This window comes from Protopterus annectens, chromosome 11.part0 (genome assembly GCF_019279795.1).
Source record: "Protopterus annectens isolate FY-2018-M chromosome 11.part0, PAN1.0, whole genome shotgun sequence".
Taxonomy (NCBI): Eukaryota; Metazoa; Chordata; order Ceratodontiformes; family Protopteridae; genus Protopterus; species Protopterus annectens.
This window is the reverse complement of record NC_056745.1, coordinates 1527756027-1527773621: the sequence shown is the minus strand read 5'-3', so window position 1 is coordinate 1527773621 and position 17595 is coordinate 1527756027.

The window sequence follows — 17595 nt, the reverse complement described above, 5'->3', positions numbered from 1 at the left end:
ATTTCTCAAATAAGTGAACTCCTCCCTTTTTTTGTTTGTTTTATTCCTAAACAGTCACACACTTCACCTCCCCTCTTCTCCTCTCACTATACTGACTCGAACCCTGCTTTTTTATCATTAAACACTCACACACTTCAATTCCCCTTTACTCCTCACACTATACTGACTCAAACCCTCTTTACATCTCCCCTCTACCACTTATAACTCACTTTATATTCTTTTTTTTCGGGAAAATAAAGCTATCTGAGCAGCCCTGATGCCCTCTGGCCCACTCTAGCTGGATTTTCACCTACAGTCAAGTACCTCCAGCGTGCATCCCCCCAAGTGAGTACCATCTAAGTATGTACACCTCATCTGTAAAGGATACCTGCTACCATTAATCTTTGAGTACTCCTGTGGTGGATCCTTCTCATCTGCAGACCGCACCCTGTAGCTATTTCCTCTCTTACACTTGTCTAGCTACCCCTTTTTCTTCCAGGATCCCTCCAATCTGCTTTACTCCTCTCTAACTTATACCTCCTATTCTGAACTGCTCCTACCCCCTACCAAACCTTCTTTCCTTGTCTGCTACTCTCTATCTAGGTTAACAGTTTTATCAGTCCTGTACACCCCTCCTAGCTATTCTCTCCTGCTGTTGTCAGTACTTCTGCCTCAACTTATAGAGTCCTACTGACCTAAACACAGCCCAGCCACCTCTGCTCTTCCTAGAACTCCATGCCTTTTCTGCTCACATCTCTGTCCTTTTCGCCAGCTTCTCTGATTGTTTTCTGAGTCCTTCCTTGTGGGTGTAGTCCCTCTCCATTCACCCTCGCTAAGCTCGGGCTCACTTCGCTCCGCTACCCTACCCCCATTCCCACCCACCCCCTTTACAATTACCTTTATACCTAACTATCCCTCCCCTTCCTGTCCTACTATCCACTACAGCTCCACTTCCTGCCATTCACCATTCCCACCTTACCAATCTGTCAATCTTATTAACATCGCTTCATACACACCACCTATTCTCCCAACCCAACCATTTTCTACTCCAACATGCTATATCTACTCTTATCTTCTGCACTGCTTCTTTTTCTCTCTATCACCACATCTTACCACTCCAGCCTGTATGACCCACTCCAATGCACCCCAACTTCTCACTCATACAACATACCTCCAGTGATTTCTTCTTTTACTATCTCCCCAGATCTCTTTGCTACCTCTACCTCAAGTCTATCCAAACCATCCTTTTTACAGGTTATTAAACCTTTCCAGCTACACAAACTCTATATATCATTTACTACACTCTCTCCTCTCTCTAAACAACTACTCTGCTCTGGTGATGTTCATCCCAACCCCGGCCCCAATTGAACTCACCCCACCCGTACTCTCCCCACAACCACCTTCACAACTACCCCATACACTGCCCTCATCTTACACCTCATATAATCATTAGTCTCAGTCACAACAATCATTCCCAGCTAAAGACTTAACCATTTACTCTCTGAATATTCAAAGCCTAAAAAATAAGGTTACTGAGCTGCACTCATGGATTGCTCTCAATACCCCAAACATCCTTTCCCTATCAGAAACATGGCTTAAGCCACATATCTCAGACAGTGAAATACTCCCACCTGGCTATAACATCTTCAGATCTGACAGACCTGTAAAAAAAAGGGGTGGTGTAGCCATCTTCTACACTAACAACCTTAACATCTCACCATACCCTCCTCTACTCCTGACTTCCTCACAGCTAAACTCATCATCCTTAACTGCCATCTGAATCCACACAAATAACTTGCTATAGCTTCCATCTATCTACCTCCTGGCAACAATCTGCCCATTCTAGAAAATGTCCTATCCTGGTTCTCCTGCAATATACCATACAAGACACTTATACTTGCTGATGTCAACATAGACTGGTCCAAACTCTCTAATAACTCTCCTCAACTCAGCATCTTCCTTCATGGATTCCACCAACTTACATCATCACCCACTCACTTTAATAAAAATTCTACTTCCAGCTCCATAATAGACTGGATCCTTATCAGTAACCCCCACCACTACTACAATCCCACCACCTTACCTGATTCCCTTAGTGACCATCTGCGTACTTCCATCCTTAGACACTATTACTATACTCCCAAACCCCACCTTATCAAGGACTGTCATAAATTATCCACTTTCAATTATTCCCACTTCAGCTCTATTCTTTACAACACATATTAGTCCATACTTAAACAGTTCCCCCTAAATGACGCTGTCAGCACTTTCAATAACATTTTCCTAAGTACTCTAGACTCCCTAGCTCCATCTAGAAAGATCAGAGTAAAATCAAATCATGCTCCCTGGCTCTCCAAAGAGACTAAGTCCCTCATGAAACAAAGAGACAGCACGTGGAAAGCCTGGATTAAATCTAAACAACCACCACTTCTTCTCAAGTATAAACAACTGAGGAACCTTGTAAAAAAACTTACCACTATGACAAAAAGTCATACTACACTTCTGCCCAGTTTAATAACAAATCCAATCCCCGGAAATTTTGGTCAGCTCTCAACAACATCCTGGAAGTCCCTCTAATCTCTCCCCATACCCAAACTCTTCCCCTCAATAAACTGCCACCCTCTTAAACAAACAATTTATCTCTTCCATCCAAAATCTCATAACCACCAGTCCTAACTGTACTTCTATACCTACCCCTCCTAGTCTAACTAACTCAACTTTGTTTTCCTTTCAGCCTGTTCAAACTACTTATATCAAATCTCTACTGCTCAAACTAAAACCATGCTCTCCTTCCACTGACAAATTACCTCCTACATTCCTCAAACTTGCTGCTGACTTTATTGCCTATCCTATATCTATACTAATAAACAGATCTTTTCTTGAGTCAACTGTCTCTACCCTCTGAAAATATTTCTTTACTATCCCTCTTCATAAAGGTGGAAACTACACAGAACCTTCAAACTACTGACCCATTGCCATTCTGTCCCCCCTCTCTAAGATACTAGAAAAATGTATCCAGTCACAGCTTCTCAATCACCTCCTTAGCCACCACTTGCTTACCCCTACCCAGCATGGATTTAGTCCCCACCATAGCACCACTACTGCTCTCCTCTCCTTCACACACACCGTTGCTGAGGTCCTAGACAACAATAAACTCATCTCATGTCTCTTTCTAGATCTTGCCAAAGCTTTCAATACTGTCTCTCATCCTTTACTATTATCCAAACGTGCTAGCCTACAACTATCCCCCTCCTCACTTGCTTGGTTCAATAGTTACCTATCTGCCAGAGAACAATCTGTCAAATGACTCTCAGCCTCCTCTCTCCCTTTCTTCCCATTTCTACTGGTGTTCCTCAAGGCTCTATCTTAGGGCCCCTTTTGTTTAACATTTTCACCACTGATCTTTTCTCCTCTTGTAAAGATTCTTCTCTCATTCAATATGCCGACGACTCCACACTTATCTCTATCTCTAATAACATTTCTGAACTACACTCCCTAACCCAACAAGCTTTACTATCCACTGAACAATGGCTTTCTCACAACCTACTGATCCTAAATCCCAAAAAGACCAAACTCCTACTTTTCCTTCCCCGTTCTCATTCTCACCATAAAAGCTCCTTTGTTATTGCATCTTCTAATAATACAACTATCCAACCTGATAACCACACAAAACTCCTGGGGTCATCATAGGTTCATAGGTTCATAGGTTTATACTAGGCTATCTGCCTGAGGGCATTTACAAGCCTAGCCCATAGTTTTGTGGCTTACGCCACCCCTTTAGTTTGGAGAAACTATGCCCATTATTTTGCAGTGCCTCTGTTGAGCAGAGACACTGAGGTAATCCCTGGGGTATATCTGCGATCTCCCATCCATTGGTCAAGATTCCTCTTGAACAAAGCCAGCGAGGTGCTCTGCCTCACATCATCAATGATGAACTAAAGTTTAACCTACTCATACACCAATGTATAAAAAGAACACACCAGAAATTAGGCCTACTTTATCGAAACAAAAAAATCCTGACTCCTGATGCTAGACTTACCCTGGGACAAGCCCTCCACCTCCCTATCCTTCTATATGCCACCCCAGTACTTATTAACATTCAGGCCACCACTCTTAATAAACTTCAACTAACATACCATAAAATAGCCAGATTTATTACTAACTCTCCATACAACTCACACCACTGCATTGATTTAAACTTTCTCCAATGGCCTGAACTTCCCGAAATACTGCTACTTTATCAATTTCACATGCTTCACTCTATCCTTTATAAACCCTCCTTCTGCCCACCTCTCTCCTCCTTAGTCTCTGTCTACACTCCATCCCAAACCCTCCGCACTACTAATCAACAACTACTTAACATTTACTAGCCTACAAAGTCAGTTGGCAAACTACTCTATAAACACTCAGTCACCCATGCCTGGAATAGACTTCCCCTTGACTTATGTTCATTTTCACATACCTCCCACTTTAAAAATGAACTAAAACATATTTTCTCAATTCCAGGACCTGCTCTTGCAATGACCCCACTTAGCCCCCCCCCAACTTGCCCTTATTGAAATTCCTACTTAGTCCTCCTATACACCTCCCATAAGGTATTTGCATAACTACATAGTCCCTCTCTACACCTCACATAAGATATGTGAATAACTCTACACATATAGCAGTAATATATATATACTTTGTTTTACTCTCAGCCTATTGCATTATCTCACAATAAAACTTTGTTTCATATTTTTCATTTTTTCAACTTCTCCGTACTTGGAACTTTAACTTGTTTGTATGTACTCAAGAAATGTAAGACTGTAGCTCTGTGTTATTGCCTCTCACCTCAATATTTTTGTGTAGAATTATACTTTGCAATAGAAATGTATTTGTTAAAATGTAAAATTGCTTCTCACCGCAATACTTTTCTGTAATATTATACTTTGTATTAGAAATGTATTATTGGAGCTTTTCTCCTCAGGCCTCCACTGAAAATGGGCCACAAGCCCAGTTGGACTAACCCAATAAACAAATGTCAATAAATAAATAAATAAATAAATAAATAATGTTAGTGTAGGGAAGGTGTGGGACAAACAAAACTTTTCGGAACTCCAGTTTTTGTTATTTTAAGGGTCCGATTAGATGAATGTTCGATCAAAGTGTATCGAGCATGTTGTATTCAACATTTTGATCATTTGTTCATCTAATATAGACCCTACCCGTGGTGGTGGTGCTACAGTAGCGTTGTTGCCTCACAGTAAGACGCTGTCCGGTTTGACTGTCAGCTAGAGCGTCTTCTGCGTGGAGATATGCGTGAATGGGCGTACCTTTGTTGAAGGTTGTGCATCAGAGCTGGTAACTCGGCACGTAAAAATCAACAAACAATCATTAGTGGACCGGAGTTCCACTGTGGTGACTCCTAACCGAGAAAAGCCGAAAGACACAACATATATATATATATATATATATATATATATATATATATATATATACATACATACACAGATATATCAGATATATATGTATGTATATATATATATATATATATATATATATATATATATATATATATATATATATATATACATATATGTTTAACATATGTCCAGAACATGTGGTGGAGTCATACCTCAGCACCAATAGTGGCAACCTCTTAGTTCAAGGGGATGTCATGTAAGTATTGCAGGTATAAATGTAGACTGCTGCTACTGTAATGGGGGTCGTCTTAACAGAAATGTTGTGTGTGGGAAGTCACATCTGATATTGACATATATGCCATCAGTTACTGACAGACATCATAAGATCATTATAGTGCAGTACCACAGATATCACAGTAATGGACCTGTGGAATGCAGCAGAGATATGACCAATAAATGTAGATAGTCTGACACACTCTGGTCATTCCAGTGGTATACACAGAACCCCTTAGTCAAGACGTGTGGACCAAGGCTGACAAAGTGGATGTTTACAGCCATGTAAATGGGGATATCACATAAATACTGGAATAGATATGCTCACACAGTTTATGCATTCACACACTCCTGTCTGTCCTGATACATAATAACTGGAGGAGCAGAGATTACATGCCCACATTCTGCCCAGTAGTTAGTGACATACATCTGTACAGCATCCCACTGCTTTGTCAGAAATACACAACAGTTATGGTGGCCCGGCAGCAGTACATCTGACAAATATTTGGACATAACATCACACTGGGTAAGTACACTGAGCTGCTAGGCATGTCACAAAGCACTGTGCAAACTACAAGCAGACTGCCACAACACTGGCCTACATTTCTTATAGGGGAATACACATGTACCTGCAAATATAGCAGGCTCCACAGGCATGAAACAACATGAAATAACAGAAACCTGTGTGAAAGCGCATACCCAATACCAATCTGAGCACAGCCACAGCCACATATGGTAAGCGTGCTTAATATTACAGTATATGGACTGTGTGATCAACACCATTCTCACATGTGCCACTCACACACTAACCCTACATATACTGGACCAATGCACAGTGTATTCTAATGCCTGACTATGGTATGGGACATGTGTGGGTTTGGCTCTAGAGTACCATACACTGGAGCATCATGCAACATCAGATAGAACAGAACCAAAAACAATGACATCTACCACAGTCTGTACACAGGCCAAGTTACATATGACAACACCATAAGTATATAGCCCTTACTACTGTACACACTACAACAGAATGTCCAGGTTTTGTCCTCAAATATAAGCCCTACTATACATAACATGTTTAGCAGTCTGATATCTCACTGGCTTGTTATCAGGTATGATATTAGAAAATAATGGTGTACTGAACATATGCACCTCTTACTGCATGACATATGTACAAAGGTTGACAGAGTTGTGACTGGAGGCACAAGCACAGGGCCAATATTGACATGTTGCTGTGATAAACTCATACATTTACCGGTGTAATAGGGTTTGTTGTGACATATGTCTTCTGAGGGATATGAAGTCAGTAACTCTTATGGCTATCACAGCTTTCCGGTTTAAGTCCGAGTGGCCTGGAAGCAACAAGACGGACTGGTTCGTACGCTGCAGTAGCATCTAGCGAACGCACCACCGTCCAACCAACTGCTCGGAATGGAGTAGTTGCTGGTTCCAGTAATGACAATATGCCTACAGGGTCTAACAATAGAATTCCAGACCTCGGTGGCTGGCTATTGGACACTACTAACTTGTTGTTCATCGAGCAAGGAATAAATACAGGTACTGTTGCAAATAATGATGGCTTATGCTTATCAGAAAAGCTTAAAATTTTTGACTCTAAATTATTAAAATTAAAAAAACTGCAGCTTGAGTCTGCGTACTTCAAGCAATGCATTAATGAAAATATTGTACCAAAAGGCTTGCGGAATAATTTTACGCCTTTTGGTTTAATTTCAGACCATGATTTCTTGATCGACCTGGAGGCTCTTTTTCAAAAACATGGTGCTGAGTTAATGAATGTTATTATTAAGCACTATGGAGCAAATGTTGATGTTGTATTAAAAGAAATTAATGATTTAGACAATGAGATTAAGCAACATTTAGATTTTAGTAGATACCAGTTCGATTACGGACGGATCTTGTCCAGTATTGATACTCTGTTACTTAAACTAAAGGGAAACAAGAGTAAAAAACTGAGTAGGGACAGGGAGGCTTATGGTAAAAATGCTGCTTACCCTAACCTTAAAGGGACTAGACATGTTTGTATAAGTAGTAATAATGAATATCCTGTCCAAACACTAGGTGAGGATGAGGACGGGGTAGAAGACCTTGATGAAGAAGATACTGGGAATGTTCATGCTACCCCAACACCTAGAAGGAGTAACAGAATTAAGGGCTTTGCTAAAGATAAGGGAAGCCATGAGAGAAGTGACAAAGGTTTCAATGACAACAGGGGGCACAACACTTATAATGCAGGGAATAGTAATAATAAAAATTTTTTAGGGCAACGCAGCAAGAAGACTTACAGGAACAGAACGAAGTAACAAACTCGCCCCAGTTTGACCCCATACCCAACTCCTTAGTGGCAGATAGGTCTAGTATAGTCGATGCTGATGTCTTAAGCTCACCTTCTCATAGTGGGCCCCCCGTCATTCTTACTAATACGAATGGCGACTTTACCATTTACAATTTTTCTGACATCATTTTGGACCAACAATTGATAGAATTGTTAGCTTTTGGAAACACTTTTGTTCCAACTTCCTACGGGAATGTTGCTAAAGAAATTATTGAACTAAAGTGTTTTGTAAGAAAAATGAATCTTAAGTTACTGTTCAATCATGAAACAGAGGCTGTGAATCATGGTGAAGCAAACACCATCCCCAATGTAGGACTACCAAAACTGTCCAGTGTTTTTAATCCTCCATTACATTCAACGTTGGAATTGTTTGAGAACATGTGTGAATTTGACTTCAGATTTTTGGGTAACAAATATAATGAATATAATAGGATCACAACTCCCAATATTTCTAAAGAACAACGTTTATTACTGGATGAACTTAGCCAGTTACCCATAATGGTGTTAAAACCGGACAAGGGAGGAGGCTTGGATTTTTCATAATGTCACCTATAATGAGAAAATGACTTCCCTCCTTGATAGTGATGCCTACACAAAAGCTTCAAGAAATGAAGTTAACGGTACCACACAAAGGATCAGGGATATTTTAGGGACCTTTTCTTAACGGGAAAATTGATATCAAGACATATAATTATATTGACATCATGTCTTCCAAGATCCCGTTATGTTTGGGATCCCTAAAATTCACAAAAGTGTCACTGACCCCCCTATGAGAGCTTTAATTGACAGTAGATCCTCTATTACTTACCCATGTTCCAAACTAATCACACACATTTTGGACAAATCGTCAAGTATATTCCAAGTGTGTGTAAGGACTCATGGACATTTTGGATAACATAAACAAACTGCCATTCAATGAAGATGACAACTTGTTAACTATAGATGTCATTGACCTCTATCGTGCATACCGCACTTAGAGGTTGAATGGACAGGGTCAATGTTACAAAATTTTGGGCGTCAGATTGGAGATCGAACTGGTTATGGAATTACTTGAAATAGTACTAACCAGTAACTACTTCCTATTTGACGGTGACTTCTATTTACAGAAACGGTAGCGATGGGCTCCCCATGTGGAGCAGGTGTGGCAAACTACGTAATGGGGTACTGGGAAGCAAACATCTTGGCTGATCTCCTGGTATTATGGCCCCTGTTACCTTCTACACCCGCTACCTTGACGACATGTTCCTCCTGTTTAGGGGTCAAAATGGGCGAAAAACTTAGTGGATAATATCAGTAATTCCACTGAGTTCCTGAAGTTCACTTTTAAATTTTCTACCACCGAGCTGGATTATTTAGATGTCAAACTTACGAAGGATATTTGTCATCAGTGCTTCAGGTCCACCGTCTTCAGGAAAGCCACATACTGCAATTCTTTCCTGCACTTCACCAGCTTTCACCCTCACAAACAGAAAAGATCTATAGTGAAGGGACAGCTGGTGAGGGCAGGAAGAATGTGCAGCACTCTTGTGGATTTCGTTAAGGAATGTTCATTTCTGAAGGAAATGTTCACTAACCGGGGTTATCCTGAGAAAATGGTTTGTGAACTTATTGAGGAAGTTACACTTAAAAGAACTAGAGGTTTTTACACCCCTTTATTGACTAAACAAAAGGTCTCTTCTAGTGTAGTTAGTAGTTTCACAGATGATGTGCCTACAAGTGGCCTCATAGGTAGTAATGATGACCGCAGAGAATCAAACACAGATTTATCTTTGAGCTTTGTTACTATTTTTAGTACCAATTCAGAAGCAATTCTGGACATCATCCGTAAGAATTGGAGGTTGATATCTTCAAATCCATTACTAGCAGGAAAATTGGGAGACGAACCCAGATTTATTTTTAAACGATCTAAAAATTTGAAGGAACTATTACAAAGGGATGTCCAACAGCATAGTTTTTATAAAAGGAAAGGAATGTCCAGATGTGGATTCTGTAATTTCTGTAACAATGTCCGAACAGGGGAGACATTCCTTGTTAGGGACAGGAAGTTTGTCATCAGGCATGCACTTAATTGTGAGAGCAAATCAGTTATATATATTGCCATGTGCAACTGTTGCTCTGGGTTCTACATCGGAAAAACCGACAGGAGACTGCGAGATAGGATGTATGAGCACTTGTATGCAATTAGGACATGTAAAGATGACAACGCACTGGCCAAACATATTGCATTGTTCCCAGGACATAGTTTTAGCTTTATGGCTATAGACCATGTACCCTTAAAAATCAGGGGGGGCCCTGTATCTTTAATACTAGAAAATTGTGAGCTGGATTGGCAGTTGCGCTTGGACGCTTTCTGTCTTCCTGGCCTTAACACTAACTGCAACATTGCCCCAGTTCTTAAATTAAAAAGTTATTTCAGGTAAAACCTATTGTTACTATATAGTTATCTCTGACTTCAGGTCTGACCCAGATACCAGGCAGTACATATTTGACGACTTGGCAGTCTTGTGTGGTTTGTAGCACCTTGCACTAACATATTGGGTCTAGCTAGTTGACTTGACCGTTTACTATTCAGGGTTTGCTTAACCTAACAGTCAGGTTTTCAAACTAGTCTTAGTTGTCTTAGTAGGAAGACACAATGGATTCTCACGTGCAGAATCTTTTAGGTCGCACGTGTTTTCCGCAGGGCAAAGGATATTTCTTCCCTTCCCCCCCCCCTTCCTTCTTTTTCCTTAGTCCTGCATGGCTATAACACAAATAGAACGTTTAATAAACTAAGCCTGAGCAAATATGGGCAGTATTTATTCCTTATACACACCTCACATATGGCATATTTGTTTTTAATGTTTTAATTGAGTATCAGAGTATATTTTTCGATAGATCTACTTACACATTTTGTATAGTAGTTTATTGTAAATAGTAATGATATTTGTTTATTGTCATCCATACCATTGTTAAGTCGCTGAGATCCTTTTTTCATATAATTGAATCTATTTCCTATTGTTGTTTGTTATTTTTAAAAATGATTTTAAATGTGGGATTCCTTTAAGTTTTAAGCACTTTGTATGTGTTTTTAAACACAACTGTTCGGTAACAGGAAACAGGAATATGTCATTTCCTGATGTAGTATTTTTAAATGGAGTGTTTTTTGTCTAATTTGTTTCTCTGAAGAAGCTGCAGTGGTCTGTGGTAAACGCCTTTTGGTTTGTTCAAAATAAAAGCGTTAAGAAGCTTTTTGACTCGGAGGCGTTTCTGTCTGCAAACAAGGTTCCTCATTGTGTACGTTTTGGTCTGACCTGTTTGAAAGTAGTTTTTAGGGCTATCACCATGAACTAACTGCAGTCCTCAGAGTATGCTACTGCATTTCTAAAGATAGGACATGTGTGAGTAACACAACACATGTAAGACTTCAAACATTGGTCAGTCTGCAGATAGCCCTACAGGTGAGAGATTCCTCGACCACATAACGCTGTCATGGCAGGTATTAAATTATATAGACCAGCCATATCTGCACAAATTCTTTTAAACCAACATTACTTCAAATGTAGAAGAGCAAGACTTACATTCTGTCCTCATGTCTGGAACATCCCCCTCCTGTTTGTTGGCCTGTCTCCACAGTGTATATTGCAAGAGGTATATCCCACTACCCTCTGTGATGCTGTCTGCCAAACACCGACATGAAGTCCTGCTCAAGGGAATGAAAAGGGTCAACACTCACATGATGTTCTTAGCTATAGGAGTGTATTTCCATGCAACTGGCTATGGGAATGTTACCACAGCTGTTCCACATGCAATCAGCTAGTGGGTGACTGCAATTTGTGCACAGGCCATTAGGTGATCATGAGCATCACTTACAAAACACAAGCCGCTGCATAAGCAAAGCAGGTGTACTTTGCCACATTCACCAAAGAGGGAGTGGGAGAGACAGATAGAGACAAAGTAAGAAAGGAAGGGGGTAGGAGAGTAAGGGCTAAGCATGTTTGTGTCACACACTTACCAGTACAGGGTTTCAAACTCCTGCCTGACTATGTATTGCGATTCCATTTTATACAGTTATTTCATGTGCCACAGAGTTTACATGTTCGAGTTGTTCAAAGGTATCTGAAGGTGAGTGACATCAGCAACAGTGATAAATGAGGGATAAGGTAAGCATAGTACATGTGCCTGTCCACAAAAGCAGGTGTCAAGGAAGACACAACCACACTCTCTCAGGGACTCACACACATTATCACAGTTGGCAGGGTCAGGATTAGAATTCCTAACTAACTAATTTGCTACACTACAGTATTAACCAGGTGTCACATGCACCACAGAGGTTATCAGGCTGATATATGGGCAAAGGGTATATCAAGGTGACTGACATCAGAAGGCATGCTTCAGTAGGTCAATGGGAGGTGTAGTGAGTGTGAATGGCTTCCAAATCATTAATCTCCACACACACACAGACACAGATTTGCCAGTACTGACATGCATGCGTTCATTGCTTCACAGGTGTGTAGTGGTTGACTGTGCCAGAAAGCTGTACAAGGCTAGGCAAAGGGTGTACCTTGGCATCAGGCTTCATGACAATGGTCTGCAGTGTGGCTCAGGGGTGTAGCCCTGGATTGGCCCACACAGGTGGGTATTGTATTCACCATCCACTCATCTGGGTTACTTTTGTGGGTGGAAATGCTTTGCAATGCTTGCCATGTATGTGTTCTATATTCCATAACATGGATGGTGTCTGGGATGTGCACATGTCCCACATGCATCTTCTGTGACATGTGGAAGTGTACCTGGGGTGTCTGGGGCATGTTGTGTGGACAGATTGTTATAAACTGATGTGACATTCCTGACCTCATGTGGTGAGAACTGGCTATGGAACTGAGGTTGATCCTGCACATTCATTGACAGCATGATACAGGTATTTACTGGTGTTAGTGGCATCTGTCCATACAGGGCATGTGTATAAGGCATGGTAGTTCCTTTGTGGGTTACATTTTCTGACTCTACAGTTGTTGCAGGCATCCAGTGGGGAACATAGCAAAGGACCATTGTAAGCAATTATTTGCCTATTGTAGGGATGAAACAGGGTGCCATGTCCTCTGTAGTCCACTGCAATCACACTGTGGTTACTATCTGTGGGCAATATGAAAGGAACTACCAACATAGTGGTTGTTGCCTAGCCAAGTGTGTTTGTGTAAGAGACATAGGTGGAGAGTGTTCTGTGGGTAATACAATGGTTGCCTATATTGTCCCCCAATCCATAATGTCAAATGTAGGGACATGTATTGTCTACACCAGCCTCTCTGGTGTTTGACTTATGTTGTCCTTGTAAGGTTGACATAATAGGTCCTCAATATAAGAAATTTGCAACACCTGTCCCACAATGAGTCTTATTACACAATCACAGCTAACTTCCCACAGAATACTGATGACAAACCCCCACACACACTTGACAGTGTTGGGATTCAAACCCCTACCTAGCTATGTAGTGCTACTGCAGTGTACTGCATTTATTGCATGCACCATGGAGCTTATAGGACTAGTCTTTCCCCAAAGGTGTATTTCAAGGTGAATGACTTCACCAGGCTTTCCAAACTAGGACAATGGAAAGTGTATTGACTGTGAATGGCCTCAAAAGCATTGATCCCTACCCAGACAAACACACACACACAGTTTCACACTTGTCATGTCTGGGATTAGAACTCCTACCTAACTAGTACATCATACTATAGCACTATGCAGTCATAGCACACACCACAGAGTTTATAGGGTTAGTCTTTCTGCAAAGGTGTATTTCAAGGTGAATGACATCAGCAGGCTTGCCAAAGTAGGGCAATGGAAAGTGTATTGACTGTGAATGGCCTCAAAAGCATTGATCCCTATACAGACAAACACACACACACACACACACACACACACACACAGTTTCACTGTTGCCATGTCTGGGATTAGAACTCCTACCTAATACATTACACTATAGCATTATGCAGTTATAGCACACACCACACAGCTTATAGGGTTAATATTTCTGCACAGGTGTATTTCAAGGTGAATGACATCAGCAGGCTAGTAGGGCATTGGAAAGTGTACTGACTGTGAATGGCCTCAAAAGTATTGATCCCTACATAGACATAGACACACACACACACACACACACACACACACACACACACACACACACACACACACACACACACACACACACACACACACAGACACAGTTTTACAGTTGCCATATCTGGGAGTAGAACTCCTACCTAACTACTACATCACACTATAGCATTACCCAGTTATAGCATTCACCATGGAGCTTATAGGGTTAGCCCTTCTGCAAAGGTGTATTTCAAAGTGAATGACATCAGCAGGCTTGCCAAAGTAGGGCAATGGAAAGTGTACTGACTGGGAATGGCCTCAGAAGCATTGGTTCCTACACAGACAAACAAACACACACACACACACACACACACACACACACACACACACACACACACACAGTTTCACAGCTGCCATGTCTGAGATTATAACGTCTACCCAAGTAGTATATCACACTACAGCATTATGCAGTTACAGCACCTGCCTTGGAACTTATAGGGTTAATACTTCTGCAAAGGTATATTTCAAGGTGAATGACATCAGCAGGCTTTCCAAAGTAGGGCAATGGAAAGTGTAGTGACTGTGAATGGCCTCAAAAGCATTGATCCCTGTATACACACACACACACACACACACACACACACACACACACACACACACACACACACACACACGCACACACACAAAGTCTTACAGTTTCTAAGTCTGGGATTAGAACTCTTACCTAACTAATACATCACACTATAGCATTATATAGTTATAGCGCACACCACGGATATTATAGGGCTGTTTTTTCCCCAAATATGTATTTCAAGGTGAATGACATCAGCAGGCTTGCCAAAGTAGGGCAATGGGGGGTGCAGTGTGTGTGAATGGGCCATAAACCATTCAACTGGAAGCACATACACAACACTCAGTCACATATAGGTTTACATTTAACAGGGACATGTATATAACTGCTAGATGAATAATGCCATGTACAGTCATGTTACACAGTTATCACAAGCACCACAGACACTATAATGCTGAGGGGTACCAGAAGCAAATGCCTACAGTGATAGACATTTGCACATCATGTGGTATTGGCCAATTGGATGTGTGCTGGGTGGGTCAGGCCCCATGATGGGAAGCTCTTTGTCACTGTCTGTCACTGTCTTCCACACATCTCTGTATGTGTATGTTTGGCCTATTATAGTGAGTTGTCCTTGGATATATGTGTGTATTCCTATCCAATGTGTGTGCAAAGCATGACTGGTGTGCAATGTGGAGTGTATACACAAACATCTGCGACTGACAGATATGTATAGTCCACTGTTGCTGCCAGACATGGGCTATGTGTAGGAGCATGCTCGGTATGTCCTTTCAGTATTTTGTTGTCAGACATTTATCAGACATGAGCTTAATTTATCTAAGTGTGGGAGCATACCCAGTATGACCTTCTGTATTGGATGTGTGAATCCATTCCAGGTAGGTTGTACTCCACTGTAGGCATTTCTGTTCTACACCTACAGCTAGTGACCTGTTTCTGCAGGATATTTGTAGATCGGTTGACAATATGGGGTCACAATGGGCAAAGGATAGTGGGATACTGTAATTAATTGTGTTTGTGCTGCTTTTGCTACATGGTTTTCATGTTAGCAGAGATATTCAGACATATGTACTGTTTTACACTGTGATGGTTTATGTCATCAGCTACTGACAAGTATACATATTTGCTTGAAGTAATTTCCTGGGGAACACAAGATGAATGAAGCTGTGTCCAGTATTGTGGTCTGCAGCCTACATATTCTTCCACAATCATGCCATTCTGGAGGGGTAGAGCTGCAGACACTTGCTGATGGATCTGTGTAAATAGCTTAGCACCTTGGTACTGTGGTGGCTGAGGATCCCATGCTTGTTCATCCATCGAAGTGACAGTATGGCCGTATCCTGCTGTGGCCATATCTCACAGCTGTACAGATTCACACAGGTTACCCAGCGGCAAGGCTTATATTTCTGGTCATTGCCTCTTCACTTTGTGGTTTACAAGCAAGTTTTTGGCCATCCATTCCTGTGTTTGCAGGCAGGGATAGTATGTGCACACATCTGAGTTTCAGACTTCACACAGTCCATGGCATCCATGCTTCTATCCCCCCTCTGTTATTCTATCCTCTTCAGAACATTATGCAAACATTATCTGATAAGTATCCCTATAGTTATCACTTCATCCCAGTAGTATTTAGGGGTTGTTCCACAGTTCATGCAGTAAGACATGGTAGACATGCTACTGAGATTTGTCAACATGGCCTTGCATTTGTGTTCTTTGGACAGCGTTATGTTGTTATTTGTGAGTCCATGAGATAACATACATTGTCAGTACGGGTGAGACACAGGCCTTTGACAGAGGACTGTAGGGCATTTGGTAGTGATGCAGGCCATCTGTAACAGGCCAGTGCATTGTGTCACTCCTACAGTCCCAGGCTGCAAGCCACTATATTCCGCTGGGGTGAGAGGGTAAGTGTGCAAGGTGTTAATGTCAATAGTTTCTGTCCTTATTGATCTATTGGTGTGGATCCTGGCAGGGTGCCGCTTACAGCTTACAGCTAGGGACACACCTGCATGGGACACCTCTTCAGCACGCTGCATTCTGTGACAATTCCCATACAGAGGTGGGTGTCATATTGTACTCATTCCCAACAGCAGGGATAAGACCTGTGAGGTACCGGTGGGGTGAGCTGGGTGCATGTGTGCTATGGAAGCTACTTGCAGCTGACTCACAGATATACATGGGGCATTCCACTTATGCTGGCTTGTGCAGAGACATCAGCAGTTTCTCAGTACTTCATACCTGTGCCTTTTGTGGTCTGCCAGTGTTTGGCCAGACTACATCAGCATTCCATACTACACAGCCAACTAATGTGCTGCTAACCTGTATGTACAATTCCAAAGGTGTGTCCATTTGACAGTAAAATTTTATAATCTCTCTCTGTTTAGGGTACTTCCACCTGTGTACTGTTTTTATGTCTGCGCCCACATTCATGACACGTCCATCTTTCAGATGGTGACAGATATTACATCTGAACAATTAGTATGGATTACTGCTGGATTGTGTTTTGCTGGGATGCATTGTATTTGGAACTGCAGTTGTGAGAATTTGGCCTTATCATCAACAGCACTGGGCATTGACCACCAGGACAAAACCCTCCATGCCTACATGCTGACCACTTTCACACAATATACAACACACAACAACCTAACACACAGAGCCCTGCATATTGTGCATGTGCTACAGTCTATCCTGCTACTTTGGCCAGCTCAGGTAATCGTGCTCCATTGTTATTATATCTACACGTACATGTTACTACAGTTCTACTTAGGATTATGGGGGGCACACCTGACAACTGTAAACATTTGCTATGACTGTACTGGTATTTCAATTACTCAATTTCATTCTGTATTCTGACCTATCATACAGACTAGAGGCATATCAGTGTGCTACAGTTCTTAGGTTTTATTGACCTACATTTCAGTTTC